At 40.2% G+C, this 27,463-nt stretch overlaps 1 protein-coding gene across 5 annotated transcripts in view; it reads left to right on the top strand.

The window, feature by feature from the left end:
• The window catches only part of LOC128572712 (zinc finger protein 595-like), a 117,093-nt gene that overhangs the window by 2,759 nt on the left and 86,871 nt on the right, over nt 1-27,463 (top strand). Inside the window, exon 2 of one of the 5 annotated variants that reach the window (XM_053572770.1) lies at nt 19,832-19,921. The exons of 2 other annotated variants lie outside the window; for them this stretch is intronic. The gene's annotated coding sequence lies outside the window, so the exon portion shown is untranslated. Of the gene's footprint in view, nt 1-13,917; nt 14,013-19,758; nt 19,922-27,463 lie in introns of all 5 variants that reach the window. 2 more of the 5 variants (XM_053572772.1, XM_053572771.1) reach the window with 2 other exon arrangements.

The raw sequence follows: 27,463 nt of genomic DNA, 5'->3' as shown, positions 1-27,463 counted from the left end.
AGACTTTTGTACTTTTTAAAATTCAGGACTATGTTTCTCTAGGACCCAGGTGTTATGATTTTGAATTATAAAATAGTTGAAAAGATAACAACCTTTGCCAAAGTTTCTGATGTGGTGTAGGACCTGCCTTTAGAAGGCACCTGGCTCCAAATCTTCCATCCCATGTAGACATAAACTTCCTTTCTTCTGAGTATCATCAACTAGCAAACACAAATGTGCTTTCCAATTATAAGGTGAATTTAGGGTGAACTATATGTGAGAAATGGTGCTGTCAGGGCTTGGCACCCATAGCTCAGTGAGTAGGGCTACACAGAGGCTGGCAGGTTTGAGCCTGGTCTGGGCCTGCTAAACAACAGTGACAACAGCAAAAACAACAACAAAATAGCTGGGCACTGTGGGGGGATCCTGTAGTCCCAGCTACTTGGGAGGCTGAGGCAAGAGAATCAATTGCTTAAGCGCAAGTGCTTAAGCCCAAGTGTTTGAGGTTGCTGTGAGCTGTGCCATGGCACTCTACCGAGGGTGATGTGGTAAGACTCTATCTCAAAAAAAAAAAAAAATTTGTAATGAATATTTTGTGAAGGTCCATTTAGCTTCCTTTTCCCATATTGCCTGTGTATGGTGACATAAGGGATGACTTTGAGGACAACTTTTGGATTTCTACAGAAATATCTTTGTAGGGCCATCATCAGCCATTTTATCTCTGTTTTTCAGTTATCCTAATATCTTTAGACCTAAAACTGACCCAGAGACTATGGGGCCCAGAAACTCAACTTGAATCACAGATGTACATTGAGTACACCTGAGAATTTCCACTTTCTCATTTTTCTTTTTCCCTAATTCCCATGAATGTATAGAGGGCACAGGCTGCATAACCATGTTTCCAAGAAGTTCCAAATTCTGAATCCAGGTCCTGCCTCAAACACTGCTGCCTTCTCCAGCCTCTAGAAACTTTAAGGGGCCAGCAGACAGTGCAAAGTTTAAAGATTGTGATTTTTGGTCTTCCTTGAACCAAAGGTATTTGTGTTGTTAAAAAAGTGTTGAGCAGAAGGGACTCCGTGGTGTGTTTGCTTTCTCCAGCTGAGTGCTGCTCTAGTCTAGGAGGAGTAACCCCAACGTCAAGTAATACATGAAATTGTTAAGCTACTTCATAGACCCTCTTAAAACCTGTGAAATCGGCAGTGCCCATAGCTCAGTGAGTCTGATGCTGGCCACATACACCAAGGCTGGCCGGTTTGAACCTGACCTGAGTCAACTAAACAACAATGACAACTGCAACAAAAACAGAAAAAATAGCTGGGTGTTGTGGCAGGCACCTGTAGTCCCAGCTACTTGAGAGGCTGAGGCAAGATAATTGCATAAGGCCAAGAGTTTGAGGTTGTTGTGAGCTGTGACACTACAGCACTCTAAGGAGGGCGACATAATGAGACTCTGTCTCAAAAAACAAAGAAAAAAAACAGTAACATGAGGAGATGGCAGACTAACATGTTGCAAGGACCACAGCAAAAACAACAACAAAATAGCTGGGCACTGTGGGGGGGATCCTGTAGTCCCATGTTTCTTAGCTGAGCAAGAGATGATGAAAGGGGAAAGGAGCTTGGGAGAAGTATTTGTAGGGGCTTTCTATGTGTAGTTCGCCCTGTCTTGTTGCAATGGTTTCTTTCCATCTGACAGTCTGGCTGACATCAGCTAGACCACAACAGAAATGGTGGCTAACTGCTCAGCATTTTCCTTTTTGGGGAGTTCTGCAATTTTAGTTCTATAGTTAATGGCCCAAAAAGAAAAATGAGAAAGTAGAGCTCCTCAGGTGTACTCAATGTACAGAAATTCATAAGCAAGGATATACATAGCAATTATAATTAGAAAATGGTTACTGGCTTAAAAACAGAGTATCTTCTGGTCTTGCAGGATCACATACTTTGAGTGGCCAGGAGTACCCAATGGCTTGTGTGCATATTAAAGCCTGGGAGGCAATGCTTAGCTAAGTGGTTCTCTGCTCAGGCTTTCTGTTAGGGTTCCACAGCCAGGTTGATGAAGTCCCATCAACAGTGATTCTGCCTTCCCAAAGATTGTAATAGTCTCTGTTGTGAAACTATGTGGTTTTAATTAAGTGTCTCCATGTGATGTTTAGGTTAGGCTTGTGTCAAGCAGGAGGGCTTCCAGATACACTTATTTATTTATTTATTTATTTATTTATTCCTGTATTTTTTGAGACAGAGTCTTACTATGTAGCCTTTGGTAGAGTGCTGTGGCGTCACAGCTCACAGCAACCTCAAACTCTGGGCTTAAGCAGTTCTTTTGCCTCAGCCTCCCAAGTAGCTGGGACTTCAGGCACCCACCACAATGCCCGGCTATTTTTTTTGTTGGAGTTGTCATTGTTTAGCAGTCTCGGGCTGAGTTCGAACCCGTCACCCTTGGTGTATGTGGCCGGCACTATAACATTGTGCTATGGGTGCCAAGCCACCCAGATGTATTTATGAAAGTTGAGTTTAGTCTTTTTTCCAGAAGGAGGTCACAGGGCCTGCTCATCTTGGGTTTAATATGGATAAGACAGCATGACCCATATACCTGTTGCCATAGTAGAAATTGCTGGCAGGGTAGGTTACCCAAGGTCAAGAAATAAGAAACTCATACTTTGTACTATATTCGGAGCCTCCTTGTTCCTGTCTCCACTAACAAAAAAACAGGAAAGGGTTGGATTTTTCTGTACTTCATCATCCTTTTGCCTGTGGATATTGTGATAGCAGGCAAAGGCTTCAAACTGATGTTTTTAAAGGCATATTGTTACAAGTGCGGGTGTAATGTATCCAGATAATCTCACCTGAGAAGGAAAGAAAAAGGAAAAGAGAAAGAAATGATTGCTTCTCAGGTAAATGTGTCCCAGGTCCGGGGCTGTGCCCACTTCTTCTCCTGCAGTGTCATGTATTTAAAACTTGCAAACCTTTGCTTCTCTACTTACGATGTTCTTGCCTAATGAGTTTGTTTCAAATACTCTTTTGCCCTATTCTTACAATACTCAAGAGGCTCTGAACACTTCTCCTCCCTTACATACATAGCATATTTTTATTTCCATTCTCTCCATCCAGGCTTCTCATGTCCCCTGAAAAATTTTAACTGTAAATTTATGTTCTACCAAAAAAAAAAATATGTATATATATATATACACACACACATACACACATATACATATATATATCTTATGTATTATAATACTGAAAATGTTTCCCTTGTGCCTATTTAAAATGGGGAAATGTGGATACCTACGATTGCCATTGTGGATAAGTCTGCATTAGATTTTAGCAAAGAAGGAGAATACGTGCTGTTTAGGTTCCATCTGTAAGCTCCATCAGTTGTATGTAGAATAAGATGAAGTACATCAGGCTAGGAATAGTGGCTTATACCTGTAATCCTAGTACTCTGGGAGGGCATGGCAGGTGGATTGCCTGAGATGGGGAGTTCGAGTCCAGTCTGAGCAACAGCAAGACCCGATAAATAATCGTCGGGTGTTGTGGCGGGTGCCTATAGTCCCAGCTACTGTGGAAGCTGAGGCAAAGGAAATTCTTGATCCCAAGAATGTGAGGTTACTGTCAGGTATGACAGCACAGCACCCTAGATAAGGTGATAAAATGAGACTGTCTCATGGAGAAAGAAGAAAAGATGAAGTGCATGCACTTTTACAGAAGACAGCATTAACTACCTAAAATAAGTCACAATTATGACAAACAGAATAATTAGAAAAGACTTTCTAGGATGTTAGAAGACTGCTTATAGACACTAGTACAGATTACAGAACATGGCAGATACCTGTACCTTGAACTTTTCATAAAACTGTTTTTTTTTTTTAACTAGTTTTTATGAGATTCTCATTTCCTTCTTTTGGCAAGTACCATCATGCAGTTGTTGTGTCTGCATTTGTGAATCAGCACCTGGTACTAATTCATCCTAGTACAGTTGATGTTAATTTTATTCACTCAGTTATGGTCTTCCTTTGCACATACTCCATTTTAGAGTTGGGTATATTTTCTCTATTATTAAGAAGTACTTTGGGAGATTTACCAACTGATGTACATAAGCTAACACATTTTTGTGAAGCTCCCCTTTTTCTCAGATTTTCTTTTTATAAAATAAAGGCTCTTACCTTTATTTACTGCCTCAATAATCAACAGGGACAAATTCAGCCTCTACAATTTACTGCATGTTTGACCAAATATTATCATGGGACAGAATCATTGTTGAGCTTGTTACATATTCAGAAATTGAAGCTTCCCCACATATCTTCTGAATGAAAATCTGCATTTGGACAAGATTTCCAGTTTATTGTTATATGCACTAAAATATTAGAGGTACCATTTAACTCACCAGGACTTTTTTTTTTTTTTTTTTTGAGACAGAGCCCCAAGCTGTCCCCTTGGTAGAGAGCCACGGCATCACAGCTCATAGCAACCTCTAATTCCTGGGCTCAAGTGATTCTCCTGCCTCCGCCTCCCAAGTAGCTGGGACTACAGGCGCCCGCCACAACGGCCGGCTGATTTTTGGTTGCTGCCGTGATTGTTGTTTGGCGGGCCTGGGCTGGATTTGAACCCACCAGCTTAGGTGTATGTGGCTGGCACCTTAGCCGCTTGAGCCACAGGTACTAAGCCCCACCAGGACACTTTTATATGAGAAATATACTCAACTTATACTACAAGATGTAAATAAACCAGAACAATCTTCATGCTCACATTGGTGATCTTACTTTTATACTATGTCACACAAAAATGTGTAGTATCTACACTGGTTCTGTGGATGTTATGCCATCCTATTTCCACAGTGTTGGAGAACACATGAGATTATTCATCTCTCATATACACATCTTATTAGATAATCCCAGTCACTCATATCAATCAGAAACAGTTCTGTTCACTCTCTCACTTAACTGAAAGTTAAATTATATGTCTTCATGGCTTTTTGGTAAATATACTTTTTTTTTTTTTTATCAGCGAGTGTTGACATTCAAGGATGTGTCTATAGAATTCTCTATGGATGAGTGGGCCTGCCTGGACCCTGCTTAGCAGAATTTGTATTAGGATGTCAAGTTAGAGGACTATAGAAAGCTGGTTTTCCTATGTGAGGATAACTCAAATACGCAATTCCTAATTTACACTAAGCAGTTCATAGTCTTTTTTTGTTGTTGTTGTTGTTGAGACAGTGTCACTATGTTGCCCCTGGTAGAGTGCTATGGCATCACAGCTCACAGCAACCTCAAACTCTTGGGCTTAAGCAATTCTCTTGCCTCAACGTCCCACGTAGCTGGGACTACAGGCACCTGCCACAAGGCCAAGCTATTTGTTTGTTGTAGTTGTCTTTATTTAGTAGGCGCAGGCTGGGTTCAAAACCATCGGCCCCAGTGCCTTAACCACTGAGTTATGGGCACCAAGCCAGCATTTCATATTCTTCTGTGCAGAATGTTTTTATGTAGTTTCTTATTTGACTGCATGAGTTTCAGATTGTTGTTTTTTGGTTTTTTTTTTTTTCGAGACGGAGCCTCAAGCTGTCTCCTGGGTAGAGTGCTATGGCATCACAGCTCACAGAAACCTCCAGCTCCTGGGCTCAAGCGATTCTCCTGTCTCCACCTCCCAAGTAGCTGGGACTACAGGCACCCCACAACACCCAGCTATTTTTTGGTTGCAGCCATCATTGTTCTTTGGAGGGCCTGGGCTGGATTTGAACCTGCCAGCTCATGTGTATGTGGCTGGCGCCTTAGCAGCTTGAGCCACAGGCACCGAGCCCAGATTCTTGTTTAAGGAAAACTTAAGGATTTCTCGGTGTAGGGAAGAAATTATTAGAGATGTTCTATCTTGATGTTAACCTTATCCTTTCTTTAGCTGATATATATTTTTCACAAGATTAATGGTAATTTCAGAAAGTTAGTGGCATAGAATTGTTGACCATACCTTTAAGTCCAATGTCTTTTTTTTTTTTTTTTATTAAATCATAGCTCTGTACATTGATATGATCATGGGGCATCATTCACTAGCTTCACAGACCGTTTGACACACTTTCATCACACTGGTTAACATAGCCTTCCTGGCATTCTTTCAGTTACTGTGCCAAGACACTTACATTCCACATTTACCAAGTTTCACATATACCCTTGTAAGATGCACCGCTGGTGTAATCCCACCAATCCCTTTCCCTCTACCTCCCGCCTCACTCCCCTCCCTTTCCCCCTTCACCCTTCCCCCTATTCTTAGGTTGTAACTGGGTTATAGCTTTCATGTGAAAACCCTAAAGTAGTTTCATAGTAGGGCTGAGTACATTGGGTACTTTTTCTTCCATTCTTGAGATACTTTACTAAGAAGAATATGTTCCAGCTCCATCCATGTAAACATGGAAGAGGTAAAGTCTCCATCTTTCTTTAAGGCTGCATAATATTTCATGGTGTACATATACCACAATTTATTAATCCATTCGTGGATTGGATGGGCACTTGGGCTTTTTACATGACTTAGCAATTATGAATTGGGCTGCAATAAGCATTCTGGTACAAATATCTTTGTTATGATGTGATTTTTGGTCTTCTGGGTATATGCCCAGTAGAGGGATTACAGGATTGAATGGCAGATCTATTTTTAGATCTCTAAGTGTTCTCCATATCTCTTTCCAAAAGGAATGTATTAATTTGCATTCCCACCAGGAGCGCGAAAGTGTTCCCTTTTCTCCACATCCACGCCAACATCTCTGGTCTTGGGATTTTGTGATATAGTCTAGTCTCACTGGAGTTAGATGATATCTCAAAGTAGTTTTAATTTGCATTTCTCTGATGATTAAAGATGATGAGCATTTTTTCATATGTCTGAAGGCCGCGCGCCTGTCTTCTTCAGAGAAGTTTCTCTTCAAATCCCTTGCCCAGCCTGCGATGGGATCCCTTGTTCTATTCTTGCTAATGCGTTTGAGTTCTCTGTGGATTCTGGTTATTAAACCTTTGTAGGAGATATAACCTGCAAATATCTTTTCCCATTCTAAGGGCTGTTGCTTGCTTTACTTACTGTGTTCTTGGCTGTGCAGAAGCTTTTTAGTTTGATCAAGTCCCAGTAGTGTATTTTTGAAGCTGCTTCAATTGCCCAGGGGGTCCTCCTCATAAAATACTCTCCCAGACCTATTTCTTCAAGGGTTTTCCCTGCACTCTCCTCTAGTATTTTTATAGTTTCATGTCTTAAGTTTAAATCTTTCATCCAGTGAGAGTCTATCTTAGTTAATGGTGAAAGGTGTGGGTCCAGTTTCAGTCTTCTGCAGGTTGCCAGCCAGTTCACCCAGCACCATTTGTTAAATAGGGAATCTTTTCCCCACCGAATGTTTTTAATTGGCTTGTCAAAGATCAAATAACAGTAAGAGGGTGGATTCATCTCTTGGTTCTCTATTCTGTTCCAGACATCTACTTCTCTGTTTTTGTGCCAATACCATGCTGTTTTGATCACTATCGATTTGTAGTATAGTCTGAGGTCTGGTAGCGTAATTCCTCCTGCTTTGTGTTTATTTCTGAGTAATGTCTTGGCTATTTGAAGTTTTTTCTGATTCCATATAAAATGAAGTATTGTTTTTTTCAAGATCTTTAAAGTATGACAGTGGAACTTTAATAGGGATTGCATTGAAATTATATATTGCTTTGGGTTAATATGGACATTTTAACAACGTTGATTCTTCCCAGCCATGAGCATGGTATGTTTTTCCATTTGTTAATATTTTCAGCTATTTCTTTTCTTAGCGTTTCATAGTTCTCTTTATAGAGATCTTTAACATCCTTTGTTAGATAAATTCCCAAATATTTCATCTTTTTTGGCACTACTGTGAATGGGATAGAGTCCTTAACTGTTTTTTCAACTTGACTATTGTTGGTATATATAAAGGCTACTGATTTATGAATGTTGATTTTGTAACCTGAGACGCTGCTGTATTCCTTGATCACTTCTAAGAGTTTTGTAGTAGAGTCCCTTGTGTTTTCCAGATAAACTATCATATCATCTGCAAAGAGTGAAAGTTTGATCTCTTCTGACCCTATATGGATACCTTGATGGCCTTTTCTTCCCTAATTGCGGTGGCTAAAACTTCCATTACAATGTTAAAAAGCAATGGAGACAATGGGCAGCCTTGTCTGGTTCCTGATCTGAGTGGAAATGATTCCAATTTAACTCCATTCAGTATGATATTGGCTGTGGGTTTGGTTTAGATGGTCTCTATCAGTTTAAGACATGTCCCTTCTATACTGATTTTCTTAAGTGTTCTGATCATGAAGGGATGCTGGATATTATCAAAAGCTTTTTCTGCATCGATTGAGAGAATCATATGATCTTTGTTTTTTAATTTGTTTATGTGCTGGATTATATTTATAGATTTATGTATGTTGAACCAGCCTTAAGACCCTGGGATAAAACCGACTTGGTCGTGATGTATAATTTGTTTGATGTGTTGCTGGATTCTGTTTGTTAGGATCTTGTTGAATATTTTTGCATCTATATTCATTAGTGCTATCGGTCAATAATTTTCTTTTCTTATTGGGTCTTTTCCTGGTTAGGGGATCAGCGTGATGTTTGCTTCATAGAACGTGTTGGGTAGTCTTCCTTCTTTTTCTACCTTTTGGAACAGGTTGAGTAATATAGGTACTAATTTCTCTTTAAAGGTTTGGTAGAATTCTGACATGAAGCCATCTGGTCCCGGGCTTTTCTTTTTAGGGAGGTTTTGTATGCTTGATGCTATTTCCAAACTTGATATGGGCCTGTTCAACATTTCCACTTGATTCTGGCTAAGTCTTGGAAGGTGACCTGCTTCCAAGTATTGGTCAATTTCCTTCAGATTTTCATATTTCTTGAAAATATGAAAATAGTTTTAAATAGTTTTAAAATATTAAATGAGAATAGTTTCTTGTAATATTCATTAAGGATTTTTTGGATTTCTGAGGAGTCTGTTGTTATTTCGTCTTTGTTGTTTCTGATTGATGAGATTAGAGATTTTACTCTTTTTTTCTTGATTAGGTTGGCCAAAGGTTTATCTATTTTATTGACCTTTTCAAAAAACCAGCTTTTTGATTTATTGATCTGTTGTATTATTCTTTTGTTTTCAATTTCATTTAATTCTGCTCTAGTTTTGGTTATTTCTTTTCTTCTACTAGGTTTGGGGTTGGAATGTTCTTCCTTTTCCAGTTGCTTGAGATGTCCCATTAAGTTGTTAACTTCCTCTCTTTCCGTTCTCTTGAGGAAGGCTTGCAGTGCTATAAATTTCCCTCTTAGAACTGCCTTTGCGTTGTCCTAGAGGTTCTGATAGTTCATATCTTCATTGTTGTTTTGTTCCAAAAAATTGGCCATTTCTTTCTTAATCTCATCTCTGACCCAGCTATCATTCAGCACCAGGTTATTTAACTTCCATGTTTTTGTATGAGTATGCAGATTCCTGTTGTTACTCAGCTCAAGTTTTATTCCATGGTGGTCCGAGAAGGTGCATGGAATAATTTCTATTCCTTTAAATTTACTGAGGTTAGACTTGTGACCTAAGATGTGATCAATTTTGGAGTAAGTTCCCTAGGCTGATGAGAAGTATGTGTATTCAGTTTTGTTGGGATGAAATGTTATGTAGATGTCTGCTAAATCCAAATGTTGGATGGTTAGGTTTAAATCTAAGATTTCTTTGCTCAGTTTCTTGTTGGAGGACCAATCCAACACTGCCAAAGGAGTGTTGAAATCTCCAACTATTATGGAGCTGGAGGAAATCAAGTTGCTCATGTCTTTTAGAGTTTCTCTTATAAATTGAGGTGCATTCTGGTTGGGTGCATAGATAATAATAATTGAGATCTCATCATATTGAGTATTACCCATAACAAATATGAAGTGACCATTCTTGTCCTTCCTTACTTTTGTTGGTTTAAAGCCTATTGTATCTGCAAATAAAATTGCAACACCTGCTTGTTTCTGATTACCATTTGCCTGAAATATGGATGACCATATTTCACCCTGAGTCTGTATTTGTCTTTTAAGTTAAGATGTGACTCTTGTATGCAACAAATATCTGGCCTGAGTTTTTGCATCCAGTCAGCTAACCTCTTTAGAGGACAGTTTCAGCCGTTCATATTAATGGAGAATATTGATAAGTCTGGTGAAGTTTTGGGTATCGAGTTTTTCAAAAGTCCAGTGGGCATTTTTAATCCTTTCGCCAGTGTGGAAATTGGAGTTTGATCTGAAGTTTCTGGGTGAGTTTACTTTTGTGGTATAGGATTGGGTTGGTCATTATAGAGGATAGGTGTGAGAATATCCTGAAGAGCTGGTTTGGTTATGGCAAATTTCTTCAACATATGAATGTCATTAAAGTATTTAATTTCTCCATCATAAATGAAACTCAGTTTAGCTGGATACAATATCCGGGGTTGAAAGTTATTTTGGTTTAGGTGATTAAAAGTCGGTGACCACCCTCTTCTGGCTTGAAAAGTTTCAGCAGAGAGGTCTGCAGTCATTGTAATATACTTCCCTTTGAAGGTAATGGTTTCTTTTCCTGGCAGCTTTGAGAATTTTCTCCTTCATGTTAACTTTAGTGAAGTTAATTATGATATGCCTGCGGGATGTCTTGTTGGTGTTTGAGTCGTGCTGGGGTTCTGAAACTGTCCGCTATCTGAATTTCCGAATCTCTAGGCATGTCTGGAAAATTTTTTTCATAATTTCATGCAGAAGGGCCTCTGTGCCCAGCAAGGCCACTTCATCTGTTTCTGAAACTCCAATGATTCGGATAGTGACCTTCTTCGAATTATCCCAGAGCTCTCTGAGAGAATCATGCATTTTTGCTCTCAATTTCTCTTCCTCTTTGAGAGTTTGGGAGCATTCAAAGGCTTTATCTTCAATGTCAGAAATCCTTTCTTCTGTTTGGTTCATTCTGTTGCTGAGGGATTCTACTGTGTTTTTCATATCTTTGAGGGCTGCAAATTCTTGCTTCAGCGTGTCTAAGTCTTTGGTGGTTTTGTCTTTAAATTCGTTAAATTCTTGAGACAACTTTTGAATTTCTCCTCGAATTCCTAATTCCACTTTATTAATCTTGTCTGTAATCCAAATTCTGAATTTGATTTCTGACATCTCAGCCAGTTGTTTATGAATGGGATCTTCAATTACATCTGCCATATCTTTGCTTGGGGGGGTTGATCTATTCTGGTTATTCATGTTACCAGAGTTATTCTGCTGATTCCGTCCCATGGTTGTTTTACTCCCTTTGATTTTTTTCCCCTGGGGCTTTGTCGAGGGCCTGTACAGCGTTGTGGCCTGAGAAACTGGGGCCCTGTCTGGTGTGGTGGGGCTAAGTGTTTCTGTCTTGTTTTCATCTGGTTTCTGTTTGACCCTAGTGAAACAGATACTCTGGATTGAAGTCTCAGCTGTGGAGAAATATCAGCAATTAAGTCACCCCACCCCCCACTGGCAAACAATTGGAGAAGAAAAATCAAACCTTCCTACCACCGTGCACCCAGGGCACCACCTGATTTGTCCTCAGGTGATTGGTTCAGTTCCAAAGGTCCAAATCAATTGTCTCAATCTGCACCTGTCTCGGGTGAGAGAGTTTAAGAGGTCTCTGGGAACTGGGTCACGGGTCTGGTGACTACTCTGGTGTGGCTTGCTCCAGTGCTGCGTGGAGTCAGGAGGAGCCACCCAGCCCATAGATCAGTCTGGGAAGGTTGCTGCCTCCTTCCCCACCTTGCACCACTGTCACACCCAGTCACACTGATAGCCCTGCAGTTGGCTGACCCACTTGCCTGTAGTGAATCGGTACTCCAGGAGTTTGCAACTGCCTGAATCACAAGGAAGTCTGCCAGGCCACTACACTCAGCCTCTCTCTAGCAGGAGGAGGTGAGGCCTGACTACCTCTGGCGCTTGATGAAGGTTGGGGGGGTTTTCACTCAGGTCCAGTCTCGCCCCTGATTAATGTTACTGACAGAACAGAACAGAACAATTTTGCGTTTCCGCTGCAGAAGAGAAGCTGAATTGAGTTCTAAATCAGCTTGTCTTTGTTCTTGTATTATCTATACGCTGACGATCCCCTGAGGGCCAGGTGCGTCTTAGCTTCAGTCAAGTGGACCTCTGGGTCAGCCCCACCCTGTGAGTTTTCCGGTTTGCATGTTGACGTTGCCTCAGGCAAATCCTATACTCACAGTCTCTGGTTGCCCAGGGAGATGGGGTGTGGCTTCAGAATATTCGGTAGTGAGCTGTATTGCTAGCAAAAGAGGGCTGCTGTTTTATGCCTCAGGCAACCGCTGCTCCCGTGCAGCTCCCTTCCGGCCAACTGTCCTCTGTCCGCTCCCGTGCCCCAGAGTCTGCACCGACCGGCTGCAGCCCAGCACTGTCTACACCCCTCGAGCAATCGCCCAAGAGTCTGGACTGCTGGGGGACAGGCCTCCAGACCTTGGAGTGAGAGCAGAGGGTAGTGCGGGGAGCGCTGGGAACCTGGGGTTGCAGGCAGAGAATATACACAGTTTTACACAGTTTTATGCCTGGCTGTATTGTCACCAAAAGACGGCTGTCACACTGTGCCTCAGGGAACTGCCGCTCTGGTGCGGTCCCCTCCACCGACTGTCCTGTCCTCACTCCCGTGCCCCAGAGCCGGCGCTGACCAGCTGCAGTTGAGGCCCTGTCCACACCCCTCGAGAAATCACCCAAGACTCTGAACTCCTGGGGGACTGGCCCCCAGACCTCAGTGTGAGTGTAGGGGAGCTCTGGGAGCTCAGAATTCCAGATAGAGATTATATACAGTTTATACAGTTTTATGCCTGGCAAGAGGACGCCATGGCACCCTAGTAGGGGAGGTAGGTCCAGTTTTTAGAGGTTCTCTCCCATGGAGTGTAGTGGAAGGACCTTTGAACTCTGCCCAATTGTTTGTGGGACACTCTGAGCCGTTTTCATGGGGGAGGGGACTCCTGTCCGCTTGGTGATGGATTTTTGTACCTTTTGTTTGTATCCTTGTGGTATGGTTGCAGCTCACCTCAGCGGGGTTGACGTGCATTCTTCAACCTTCTCTCTTAGTGCAGCTCAAATCCACCAGGTTACTTGCTGAATTTTTGTCCTTTAATTCTCCTACTGGACGGGAGCCTCTGTGGAAAGCTGGCTTCAGTCAGCCATCTTGTCTCCTCCCCTAAGTCCAATTTCTAGCACCAAATTTTATTTCCGTAGTACTGGGTAGTGGAATTAAGAATCTTTAAAGTTTATTTTTATTTATTTATTTTTTTTTTTGAGACAGAGCCTCAAGCTGTCGCCCTGGGTAGAGTGCTGTGGCATCACAGCTCACAGCAACCTCCAACTCCTGGGCTTAAGGGATTCTCTTGCCTCAGCCTCCCAAGTAGTTGGGACTACAGGCGCCTACCACAATGCTCAGTTATTTTTTGGTTGCAGTTGTCATTGTTTGGCAGGCCCGAGCTGGATTCGAACCCTCCAGCAATGGTTCGAATCCAACTTGGGCCTTAGCCACTTGAGCTACAGGCGCCAAGCCAAGAATCTTTAAAGTTTAAATACTTTTTAAGTATTCTAAAATTTGTGTAAGGAACTTCTATTTATAGATTATTCCTTCAGGATTTTCTAAAATGTTCTCTTCTCTACTTTAGCACAATACTAGATTGTTAATCAGAGAATCCCAAAAAGAGTTATGTTCCTTTTTTCTTTTTGTAGAAACAGTTTCACTTTATCGCCCTCAGTAGAGTGCTGTGGCGTCACATAGCTCCCAGCAATCTCCAACTCCTGCGCTTAGGCGATTCTCTTACCTCAGCCTCCCGAGTAGCTGGGACTGTAGGTGCCTGCCAGAACACCCGGCTATTTTTTTGTTGCAGTTTGGCCAGGGCTGGGTTTGAACCACCTCCCTTGGTATATGGGGCCGGTGCCCTACCTACTGAGCCACAGGTGCTGCCCATGTTCCTTTTTTCTAATAAAACAGGGCTTGCTGTCTCTAAGCCAGACCTCATCACCTGTCTGGAGCAAAGCAAAGAACCTGGAAGGTGAAGACACACCAGACAGTAACCAAGCACCCAGGTAGGTTGGACTGAATGCAGCAAATAAACAGTGGTCAGTGGTCCAAAGTTGAAAGTGGAAACCACGCACAATACCATGTAGTTATGAAAGCTTATTTCCAATAGAAATGATTTCTGAGAAGTATAGGTTTTATTAGCACTTCAGTTCTTATTTTTGTTTGCTCCTTGAAACAGAATCTCCCTCTATTGCCTCAGACTGGAGTGCCATGGCATCAGCCTAGCACAGTGCAACCTCAACCTTCTGGGTTCTAGTGATTATTCTGACTCAGGCTCCCAAGTAGGCTGTAGTACAGCCACAAATGCCTGGCTAATTGTTTCCCAATTGTTTTTAGTAGAGACAGGGTCTTGCTCTTGGTCAGGTTGGTCTTGAACTCCTGAACTCAAGAAATATTTCTGCTTTGGACTCCCAAGGTGCTGGGTTTACAGATGTGTGCCACCATGCCTGGCCCCCTTGTTCATAAATTTTCAAAGGCCTTTACTTTTTCAGTGATATTCCTTCTTGGTAGTAGAATCAACTATGGCTTATAAACCACTATGGGATCTGACTGCTCTTCCATTGTTTTGAAGGACATAAAAATATTTGTGTATTTTTGAGAATATGAATTTTGGTAATTATCTTCAGGCCAGGTGTGGTTGCACACACCTGTAATCCTAATAGTCTTTGAGGCCAGTGTGGGAGGTTTGCTTTAGCTTAGGCAGACAAGAACAGCCTGAACAAGAGTGAGACCCTTTATCTACTAAAAATAGAAAAATTAATTGGGCATGATAACTCTTACCTATAATTTTAGCACTTTGGGAAGTTGAAATGGGTGGATTGCTTGAGCTCAATAGTTCAAGACCAGCCTGAGCAAGCGCAAGACCTCATCTCTACTAACAATAGAAAAAGCTAGCTGGGCATTGTGGCAGGCACATGTAATCTCAGCTACTTGGGAGGCTGAGGCAAGAGAATGCTGAAGCCTAGGAGTTTCAGTATATTGTGAGCTATGATGCCATGACACTCTACCCAGGGAAACAGAGTGAAACTCTGTCCCTAAAAAATATAAAATAAAAATAAAAATTACCTAGGCATTTTGGTTTTTGACTGTATTTCCAGCTTCTCAGGAGGCTATGGCAGGAGGATGGCTTGAACTAAGGAGTTTGAGGTTGCTGTGGAGTTAGGCTGATGCTGTGGCACTCTAGTCTGAGGAACAAATGAGACTTTGTTTCCAAAAATAATTTCTTTTATCTTTAGCATCTTCTCCAAAATGTGTGAGTGAACTGGTGATACTAGCATTTGGTTCAGAAATCCCAGGAACACCACAAATAGATGTTGTGTATTTTCTGCTTTATATTTTTTTATGCTATACTGTTTTCAAATCATATTCTGCGGAAAGTGAAGTCAGTAATTTTATCAGAACACTAAGAATCTCCCCCTCCCATGAGAAAATGTAATGATACTTAATTTCAACATTTTGTTTTTACATTAACTGTGATAAATTATTTAATTTCTATATGCTCTATTTTCCTCATTTTAATGTAAAGATATCTAGTCTGTACATTTCTTAAATATACTATGTCATTGGGGAGTTTAGATTATTTCTGAGCATGTATTAAACTCTCTTGCTACAAAATAACTCTTATAAGTTTCTCTTGCTTTAAAATATACTTAACTGGGTTGTTCATGTATATACACAGAGATGCAGACACATACATATATACAGTAGAACTTGGGCAAGTTGACCATTCAAGGGACTGTATCAAAGTTGTCTACATGCAGAGGTGATTAGCATAAGGAACTAGGCCTGCTGTGTTAATACATATATGTGGTGCATGTTTGGTTTATGGAAATTAGTGAATTAGCCAAGTGGTGCATGTTTGGTTTATGGAAATTAGTGAATTAGCTAAGTGAGGGTCTGCATTAGGAGGATTTCACAACCTCCACTCTGGATCCCAAGGCTCTCTTAAAATGACTCTTTATGAAATGGAGTCTCAATACATTGCTGAGGCTGGTGTCAAACTGCTGGACTGAAGTGATCTTCTCATCTCAATCTCTAAGTAGCTGAGATTACAAGTGTTAGCCACTGTTTTGGGCTATCATAGATGGCTGCCAAATTTTTGTTGCCTTTGGGGGGGATACACGAACAGGAGACTTCTACTGTCTTGCTGATTATACTCTGTCTTTATGTTTTCGCTTTCTCATTTCTTGTGCATTAAATTTTCTGTCATTTTTGATTAATTATTCAGAACTATGGTTTAGATTTCAAGTTATATAATTAAATTATACAATTCCTAGTCATTCCATATTTATTAAAATACTTACTTGAAAGTTCTAGTTTACTGGAGGCAAAAAAAAATCAGTGGAATTGTCATCACTTTCCTCTATCTATATCTAATTTACATTTTAATTTTTCCCAAATGCTTCACATTTTGACTCATGTTTTACAAAGTCAATATTTTTACTTTATTTAGAAATGTAAGGCCAGGCTCTATATTCACTCCTATAATCGTAGCAGTCTGGGAGGCTGAGGTGGGTGGATTGCATCAGCTCAGGAGTTCAAGACCTCCCTGAGGAAGAGGGAGACCTGTCTCTACCAGAAATAGAAAAACTAGATGGGCATTGTGGCGAGTCCCTGTAGTTACAGCTACTCAGGAGGCTGAGATAAGAGGGTTGCTGAGCCCAAGAAGACTTTGAGGTTGCTGTGAGCTATGACAGTAAGGCACTCAATCCGAGTGACTAAGTGAGACTCTTGTCACCAAAATAAATAAATAAATAAAAAGAAAATATAAGGGCTCGGTGCCTGTGGCTCAAGTGGCTAAGGCGCCAGCCACATACACCTGAGTTGGCGGGTTCGAATCCAGCCCGGGCTTGCCAAACAACAATGACGGCTGCAACCAAAAAGTAGCCAGGCGTTGTGGCAGGCGCGTGTGGTCCCAGCTACTTGGGAGGCTGAGGCAGGAGAATCGCATGAGCCCAGCAGTTGGAGGTTGCTGTGAGCTGTGATGCCACGGCACTCTACCCAGGGCGACAGCTTGAAGCTCTGTCTCAAAAAAAAAAAAAGGAAATATAAGATTTTCCTTGTTATAAAGGGTGAAATATAGTCCTTTCAGTTTCTGTAAAAAATAGCAATAGTTTAATAACATACTAAAATTATCTTTACTGTGTTTAAATGTTTATTAAAATTTTCTGATAGGTGCTTCATATTAATAAATATGTATATTTTCTATGAAATTGTATTGCCATATACTGCATCAAATATACCTGCTGTCATTCAATGTAATGTTAACTAATATTAAGAAAATATCCACCCTTTGCATAGATTCACAGTTGAATATTATAGTTATCTAGAAAAGATATTATATACATATATATTTTTTGAAGTGGAGTCTCACTGTCTTTCCCGAGCTGGAATACCATGGCATCAGCATAGCTCAAAACAACTTCAAACACCTGGGTTCAAGTGATCCTCGTACTTCAGCCTTCTAAATAGCTGGAACTACAGGTGCTGAGCACAACACCTGGCTATACATTTCTATTTTTATTTTATTTATTATTTTTATTTATTTATTTATTTTTTTGGTTGCAGTGTTTGGCCGGTGCCGGGTTTGAACCTGCCACCTCTGGTATATGGGGCCGGCACCCTACTCCTTGAGCCACAGGCACCACCCCAATACATTTCTGTTTTTAGTAGACACAGGGTCTCATTGTTGCTTAGGCTGGTCTCAAAATCCGGAGCTCAAATAGTCCTCCCCACGTGCTGGATTACAGGTTTGAGCTACCCCAGGTGACCTAGAAAAATTTCTCAATGGTACAATAATGTTGTATATACGATTTATAGTGGAATATATATTCTTGTTTGGTAATTTCATATTAATGTATATTTTATTCAGGAGAGGTTTCTAAACACTAACTATTGTGTGTTTGGTTTTACCTGTGTGTTTTTTTTTTTTTTTTGGTTTTTGGCCAGGGCTGGGCTTGAACCCGCCACCTCTGGCATATAGGACAGGCGCCCTACCCCGTTGAGCCACAGGCACTGCCCTTACCTGTGTGTTATAATTTTTGATGAAGCTGCAACAATTATATATATTTTAAGACATGAAACAATGAAAATATCAATCAGCTATATGTCTACTGCTAATGATTACTGTGATTTTTTTCTATATATATTATGCTAAGTTTATTTATGGCTTATATTTTTCTTTTCCTGTGTGTTTTTCAGTGATTGTTTTGTCCTGTTTTGATAAGTAGTCAGGGAAATAGTCTTAATCTTACCCTGTGTTTATTGACGGTCTCTATTCTCATTTTGAGAGGAAAAACTTTTGCAATTTGCAGGTAATTTTTAAGAACCTCTCTAACTATTTTAGTTATCTCATTAAAAATTTTAATTTTGGGGCGGCACCTGTGGCTCAGTCAGTAAGGTGCCGGCCCCATATACCGAGGGTGGCGGGTTCAAACACGGCCCCGGCCAAACTGCAACCAAAAAATAGCCGGGCGTTGTGGCAGGCACCTGTAGTCCCAGCTACTTGGGAGGCTGAGGCAAGAGAATCGCTTAAGCCCAGGAGTTGGAGGTTGCTGTGAGCTGTGTGAGGCCACGGCACTCTACCAAGGGCCATAAAGTAAGACTCTGTGTCTACAAAAAAAAAAAAAAAAAAAAAAAATTTAATTTTGGGCTCAGCACTCATAGCACAGTGGTTATGGTGCCAGCCACATATACTGAGGGTGGTGGGTTCAAACCCGGCCCAGGCCAGCTAAACAATAATGACAACTGCAACAAAAAAATAGCCGGGCGTTGTGGTGGGCACCTATAGTCTCAGCTACTTGGGTGGCTGAGGCAAGAGAATCGCTTAAACCCAAGTTTGAGGTTGCAGTGAGCTGTGATTCCATGGTGCTCTACTGAGGGTGACATAGTAAGTTCTGTCTCCAAAATAAAAATAATAATAATAATAAAATAAAAATAAAAAGCTAACAAAAATGTCAGTGCAATCTCTTGTCAATTTCTAAATCATTTGTTTTTTCCTATTGTGTTTTGGGAGTTGTTTATATCCCTCTATTTTTTAACGTACATATATATTCTGGGTATTATCTCCTATCATACAGCTGACTTAGAAATGTTTGCATTCATTTTAAAGGTAGCATTTTTACTATTTTGAATGTTTTCTTTGATGTATGGGAATACTAAAATTTCATGTGTTCTTACTGTTCTGTTTTTTGTTGCATATGCACGTGAAGTCATATCAGTGAACACGGTGTCAGGATGAGTGTCAGGATCTGTTTTGTATTCTTTTCAGAGTTTTTTAGTTATATTTCTTTTTTTTTTTTTTTCTTCCACAAAGAGTCTCACTATGTTGCCCTCGGTATAGCATGTGGCATCACAGCTCACAGCAACCTCAAACTCTTGAGTTTAATCAGTTTTCGTGCCCCAGCCTCCTAAGTAGCTGGGACTACAGGTGCCCGCCACAACACCTTGCTGTTTTTTGATTGCAGTTGTCATTGTTGCTTAGCTGGCCAGGGTTGGGTTTGAACCCACCAGCCTTGGTATATGTGACCAGTGCCCTACCCACTGAGCTACGGGCACTGCCCAAATCATTTCATTTTCAATGAAAGGGACTTCTTTAGACCTTTGCTGTGTGGCAGCTTTCAGCAAGCATCTATCTTAATAAATGTTTATTTTTTTCTTCATTTAGAAAGGCAGTTTTGCCAGATAGAGTGTATGTGCTTTGAAGTTTTTATCCTTTCAGCACTTGTATCACCCAACTCTTTTTCCATACAGGTTTGTGTTGATGAATCTACTAGTAATCTTATAGGACCATGCTTATGGATGGCATATCTATTGTCTCTTGAAGCTTTCAAGATTCCTTTCTTGTGGGTGACTTGCAAATGCTTGATCTTCATCTGTCTTGTTATGGGTCTGTTTGTGTTTCTCCAAGCTGAAGGTGAGCCTTTGGTATTTTATATCTTTTTTCTTGCAGTTGAGAATTTCTCAGTCATTTCCACTATGTTCTTTAAGTTCAGAATTTCTATTTATTTCTACTTTTATTTTTCATTGAAGTCTTCATTTTCCTGATTTTACTTAGGTGTCTGTATCCTTCCTATTTTAACCCTTCAGCATCATTCAGAAATATTTTCCAAGTAATTTAGACATCTCTATTTTTTCTGGTTGCTTCCAGATTATTTATTTTGTTACATTGGGCTATGTTACCCTAACACTTTGTACATGTTGTAATCGTTCATTGATTTTTGAGTATTAGAAAAGCCACCTTTCACATTTAAGATATGGTTTTATCCTGTGGAACTCTGATGCAAATTGTACTAAAAACTCGAGAAACTCCAAAGATATTCTTAAAATGTTTCAGCTGTGGAATTGTGTGCTTATTTTGTAGTTGAACCATTTCCTATGAAGAGCCTGTCATCACATGCTAGATCTGAATCTGTCTATTGCATTTTAATTCTCACTGCTGCTGTAATGATACTATGCATTTAATTCTCACTGCTGCCCTACCGATACTTTATTTTTGGTTTTAGCACTATTACCATAATCTGTCTTATAAACTACATCACCAATCCTCTTAGCACTCTCCTTTGTCGGAGGCAGCAGCCTGTCTTTGGAAAGTCCCTCCAAAGCCAAAAAGATTAACACAGGTGTCACTGTTTTTCTTTTGAGGACAATGCTGGGATTGAGACGCTTACTTTCTTAAGAAGGGGGAACGTGTGTTGTAGGCAAATATAACAGTTGTTTCTTCCCATTCTATGTGGTGTTCACTTTGTGCTCACTCGGTGTGCTGCAAATTCTTACACGTTCTTTAAAATTCCCCCAAATGCAGTATATTTCTGTTATATTTATTTATCAAAAAAATAATTAGAGCCTGTGCACTGTATTGTGCCATCTGGGTAATACGCTGGGCATAATCTTACAGATAAAATTTGTAATGTATATTTATGCAATTTTGACAAAACGTCAGTGGCATAATTTGTTATTTTTTTAATTTCTTTTTTTTTTTTCTTTTTTTTTTATGGTTGGGGATTCATTGAGGGTACAATAAGCCAGTTACACTGATTGCAATTGTTAGGTAAAGTCCCTCTTGCAATCATGTCTTGCCCCCATAAACTGTGACACGCACTAAGGCCCCACCCCCCTCCCTCCATCCCTCTTTCTGCTTCCCCCCCCATAACCTTAATTGTCATTAATTGTCCTCATATCAAGATTGAGTACATAGGATTCCTGCTTCTCCATTCTTGTGATGCTTTACTAAGAATAATGTCTTCCACTTCCATCCAGGTTAATACGAAGGATGTAAAGTCTCCATTTTTTTTAATGGCTGAATAGTATTCCATAGTATACATATACCACAGCTTGTTAATCCATTCCTGGGTTGGTGGGCATTTAGGCTGTTTCCACATTTTGGCGATTGTAAACTGAGCTGCAATAAACAGTCTAGTACAAGTGTCCTTATGATAAAAGGATTTCTTTCCTTCTGGGTAGATGCCCAGTAATGGGATTGCAGGATCAAATGGCAGGTCTAGGTTGAGTGCTTTGAGGTTTCTCCATACTTCCTTCCAGAAAGGTTGTACTAGTTTGCAGTCCCACCAGCAGTGTAAAAGTGTTCCCTTCTCTCCACATCCACGCCAGCATCTGCAGTTTTGAGATTTTGTGATGTGGGCCATTCTCACTGGGGTTAGATGATATCTCAGGGTTGTTTTGATTTGCATTTCTCTAATATATAGAGATGATGAACATTTTTTCATGTGTTTCTTAGCCATTCGTCTGTCATCTTTAGAGAAGGTTCTATTCATGTCTCTTGCCCATTGATATATGGGATTGTTGGCTTTTTTCATGTGGATTAATTTGAGTTCTCTATAGATCCTAGTTATCAAGCTTTTGTCTGATTGAAAATATGCAAATATCCTTTCCCATTGTGTGGGTTGTCTCTTTGCTTTGGTTATTGTCTCCTTAGCTGTACAGAAGCTTTTCAGTTTATTGAAGTCCCATTTGTTTATTTTTGTTGTTGTTGCAATTGCCATGGCAGTCTTCTTCATGAAGTCTTCCCCCAGGCCAATATCGTCCAGTGTTTTTCCTATGCTTTCTTTGAGGATTTTTATTGTTTCATGCCTTAAGTTTAAGTCCTTTATCCATCTTGAATCAATTTTTGTGACTGGGGAAAGGTGTGGGTCCAGTTTCAGTCTTTTACATGTAGACATCAGTTCTCCCAACACCATTTATTGAATAGGGAGTCTTTTGTTTGGTTTATCGAAGATTAGGTGGTTGTAAGATGTTAGTTTCATTTCTTGGTATTCAATTCGATTCCAAGTGTCTATGTCTCTCTTTTTGTGCCAGTACCATGCTGTCTTGACCACTATGGCTTTGTAGTACCGACTAAAATCTGGTATGCTGATGCCCCCAGCTTTATTTTTGTTACAGACAACTGCCTTAGCTATACGGGGTTTTTTCCGGTTCCATACAAAACGCAGAATCATTTTTTCCAAATCTTTTTTTTTTTTTTGTAGAGACAGAGTCTCACTGTACCACCCTCGGGTAGAGAGCCGAAAGTACGATGTAGGTACTTTGATAGGAATGGCATTGAATAGGTAGATTGCTTTGGGAAGTATAGACATTTTAACAATGTTGATTCTTCCCATCCATGAGCATGGTATGTTCTTCCATTTGTTAATATCCTCTGCTATTTCCTTTCTGAGGATTTCATAGTTTTCTTTATAGAGGTCTTTCACCTCCTTCGTTAGGTATATTCCTAGGTATTTCATTTTCTTTGAAACTATGGTGAAGGGAGTTGTGTCCTTAATTAGCTTCTCATCTTGACTGTTATTGGTGTATACAAAGGCTACTGACTTGTGGACATTGATTTTATATCCTGAAACATTACTGTATTTTTTGATGACTTCTAGGAGTCTTGTGGTTGAGTCTTTGTGGTTCTCTAAGTATAAGCTCATGTCATCAGCAAAGAGGGAGAGTTTGACCTCCTCTGCTCCCATTTGGATTCCCTTTATTACCTTGTCTTGTCTAATTGTATTGGCTAGAACTTCCAGCACTATGTTGAATAGTAAAGGTGACAGAGGACAACCTTGTCTGGTTCCAGTTGTAAGGAAAAGCTTTCAGTTTTACTCCATTCAGTAAAATATTGGCTGTGGGTTTGTCCTAGATAGCTTCAATCAGTTTTAGAAATGTGCCACCTATGCCTATACTCTTCAGTGTTCTAATTAGAAAAGGATGCTGGATTTCATCAAATGGTTTTTCTGCATCTATTGAGAGGATCATGTGATCTTTATTTTTGCCTCTGTTAATATGGTGGATAACGTTTATGGACTTGCGTATGTTAAACCAGCCTTGCATTCCTGGGATGAAGCCTACTTGATCATGATGAATGACTTTTTTGATGATAAGCTGTAATCTATTGGCTAGGATTTTGTTGAGAATTTTTCCATCTATATTCATGAGTGAGATTGGTCTGAAATTCTCCTTTTTGTTTGGGTCTTTTCCTGGTTTTGGTATCAGGGTGATGTTTGCTTCATAGAATGTGTTGGGGAAGATTCCTTCTTCCTCAGTTTTTTGGAATAATTTCTGCAGTACGGGAATAAGCTCTTAATTGAAGGTTTGATAGAATTCTGGAGTAAAGCCATCTGGACCAGGGCATTTTTTAGTTGGAAGCTTTTTTATTGTTTCTTTGATCTCAGTGCTTGAAATTGGTCTGTTCAGGACCTCTGTTTCTTCCTGGCTAAATCTAGGGAGAGGGTGTGATTCCAAATATTGATCCATTTCCTTCACATTGTCAAATTTCTGGGCATAGAGTTTCTGGTAGTATTCAGAGATGATCTCTTGTATCTCTGTGGGATCAGTTGTTATTTCCCCTTTACCGTTTCTGATTGAGGTTACTAGAGATTTTACTTTTCTATTTCTAGGTAGTCTGGCCAATGGTTTATCCATTTTATTTATTTTTTCAAAAAACCAACTCCTTGTTTCATTAATTTTCTGAATGATTCTTTTGTTTTCAATTTCATTGATCTCTGATTTGATTTTGGATATTTCTTTTCTTCTACTGAGTTTAGGCTTAGATTGTTCTTGTTCTTCTTTTTCCAATTCCATAAGATCTCTTTTGAGATTGTTGATGTGCTCTCTTTCTATTTTTCGAATGTAGGCATCTAAAGCGATGAATTTTCCTCTCAAAGCTGCTTTTGCAGTATCCCACCGGTTTTGGTAGCTTGTGTCTTCATTGTTGTTATGCTCAACGAAGTTAATGATTTCCTGTTTTATTTCTTCCTTCACCCATCTGTTATTCAACAGAAGATTGTTTAATTTCCATGCCTTTGGGTGGGGTTGAGCATTTTTGTTAGAGTTGAGTTCCACCTTTAGTGCCTTAAGGTCTGAAAAGATACAAGGTAAAATTTCAATTCTTTTGATTCTGTTGATATTTGTTTTGTGTCCCAGTATATGATCAATTTTGGAGAATGTTCCATGGGGTGATGAGAAGAATGTATATTCTTTATCTTTGGGGTGGAGTGTTCTATATGCGTCTATCAAGCATAGTTGTTCTAGGGTCTCATTTAAATCTCTTATATCTTTGTTTAATTTCTGTTTAGAGGATCTGTCCAGCTCTGTAAGAGGAGTGTTAAAGTCCCCTGTTATGATGGTATTATCAGATATCATACTGCTCAGACTGAGTAAGGTTTGCTTCAAGAATCTGGGAGCATTTAAATTGGGTGCATAAATATTTAAAATTGAAATGTCTTCTTGTTGTATTTTTCCCTTGACCAATATAAAGTGACCATCTTTGTCTTTTTTGACTTTAGTTGCTTTAAATCCACATGTATCTGAAAATAAGATTGCAACTCCTCTTTTCTTCTGAATTCCATTTGCCTGAAAAATTGTCTTCCACCCCTTGACTCGGAGCTTTAATTTGTCTTTTGAAGCCAGATGTGTTTCTTGCAGACAGCAAATGGATGGCTTGTGTTTTTTAATCCAGTCAACCAATCTATGTCTCTTCAGTGGGGAATTCAAGCCATTAACATTTATTGAGATAATTGATAAGTGTGGTAGTATTATATTCGTCTTATTTGGTGAGAGTCCATTGCTTAGTTTTATCTTTTGCATCAGTGTGGAGGTTAGGTTCTGTCCTTTGATTTCTGAGTTCTTACTTTGCTGCTGATCCATTGTGGTGGTCAGTGTGCAGAACAGGTTGAAGTATTTCCTGTAGAGCTGGTGTTGTTGTGGCGAATTTCCTCAATGTCTGTATATCCGTAAATGATTCGATTTCTCCGTCAATTTTGAAGCTTAGCTTAGCAGGGTACAGAATTCTGGGCTGAAAATTGTTCTGTTTAAGTAGATTAAAGGTAGATGACCATTGTCTTCTTGCTTGGAAAGTTTCTTTAGAAAAGTCTGCGGTCACTCTGATGGATTTGCCCCTGTAGGTCAACTGGCGCTTACTCCTGGCAGCTTGCAGAATCCTTTCTTTTGTCTTGACTTTGGACAAGTTCATCACAATGTGTCTTGGAGAAGCTCGGTTAGAGTTGAGGCGACCTGGGGTCCGATATCCCTCTGAAAGCCGTGTGTCAGAATCTTTGGTGATATTTGGGAAATTTCCTTTTATAATATTCTCTAGTATGGCTTCCATTCCTCTGGGGCATTCTTCTTCCCCTTCTGGAATTCCTATATCTCGTATGTTGGAACGCTTCATAAAGTCCCATAATTCTGACAGTGAACGTTCTGCTTTCTCTCTCTTCTTTTCTGCCTCTTTTACTGTCTGAGTTATCTCAAGAACTTTGTCTTCTACCTCTGAAATTCTTTCTTCTGCATGGTCTAACCTGTTGCTGATACTTTCCATTGCATCTTTAAGTTCCCTAATTGACTGTTTCAGTTCCTTCAGGTCTGCTATATCCTTTTTATATTCTTCATATCGTTCATCTCTTATTTGATTCTGTTTTTGGATTTCCTTTTGGTTGTTTTCCACTTTATTAGCAATTTCCTTCATTTTTTCCATCATTTCTTTCATTGTTTTCAACATGTGTATTCTAAATACCCTTTCTGTCATTCCTAACATTTCTTTACAGGTGGAATCATCTGCAGTAGCTACCTCATGGTCCCTTGGTGGGGTTGTTCTAGACTGGTTCTTCATGTTGCCTGGAGTTTTCTGCTGATTCTTCCTCATGAGTGATTTCTTTTATCTGTTTTTTTGCATTAATTTTCCTTTCACTTCCTCTTGCTCTTTAAGTTCTCGTGCCTCTGGACTAAGGGTTACAGGACCAGAAGGGTGAGAAGGTTGAAGAGCAAAAAAGGGATGAAAGAAAGTAGAACCGAATGATAAGGAAAAAGGAAAGATAGGGAAAGGAGAGGGGGTGGATATAAGGAATATTGACAAAAAGAAGAGAGGCACAGAAAGAGGGAGACAGGGCAATATAGGTGTACAGTAGGGTACTTTGACACAACCTTAAAAAACCCCACCTTCTGGCGGTGCCCAGTTGGGTGGTTCCCTTGAGGTCAGCGGCTCTTTGCTAACCTGATCAGACACAGTACCCCACCTCCACCAAGTAGAGAGGAAAGACAAAAATGCTATAAATCAAACCAAAACAAGCAAACAGAAAACTTTACCAGGATAAAATTCGGTGAAAAACCAAATGATAGCGGTAGAAACACTAGCAAAAATGCAGTTCTTGTTATTAAAAAAGGCAGCAATGTGAAATTATAATTAAACTAGAATAATTGAGAAAGAAAAAGGGATCTGTATGGAAAAGATTGAAATTAAAAAAACAAAAGAACATCAACAACGTCAAAATAAACAAACAAAAAAACAACCAAACAAAAAAAAAGAAAAAAATACACAACCAAAAACAAAGCAGTTTGTATATGTTATTGAATATTGTCTGGGCAACACGTGGTCTTCTGGGGTATGAGATGTTAATCACAGTTCTGATACCACTGGAGGCTGCTGATTTCTCAAACCCCAGCAGGTAGACACCCTAAATCTCTTTTCAGCCCACTTAAAAGGCACTTTGAACTTGTAAACTTGCTGAGCAGAAGCTTTCCCAGCTTTCTCGCTGGAATCACTGCTGAAGTGGCTATCCACTTACCCAGTATGCCAAAACCGGTCTCACTCTGCCCCTGAGGGTTATGGCTGCAAGGCGGCTCAGACCCCACCCTTAGGCTACTTGGTTACTGGGTTACCAGCTCCCACCTGTTTCTAGCTCTGCGACCCTGAGGGCGGAGCTTCCCCGGGCAGATCACTGACAATGGTTCCGTGTGACCCCCCGCCAAACACTATTAGCTCCGTCTGGCTCAGCGGCTCAGACTGGGGCCCTAGACAACGGCCAAAGTTCTCTGCACTCCCGCTCAGGCCTTCCCCAAGGCAGTTCAACTCAGTGCCAAGTCCAAGGACATCAAAACAGTTCACAGGTAAGGCCTTTCTGGTTTGCAGTCTCGCTGCTACTGAACTTACAGTTGTGGGCGGGTTTAGACGGATTGAACACACGCGACC

The sequence above is a fragment of the Nycticebus coucang genome, chromosome 20 (genome assembly GCF_027406575.1).
Source record: "Nycticebus coucang isolate mNycCou1 chromosome 20, mNycCou1.pri, whole genome shotgun sequence".
In the NCBI taxonomy this organism is placed as follows: Eukaryota; Metazoa; Chordata; class Mammalia; order Primates; family Lorisidae; genus Nycticebus; species Nycticebus coucang.
Note: the sequence above shows the minus strand (reverse complement) of the source record. Positions and strands in the feature narration are given on the sequence as shown.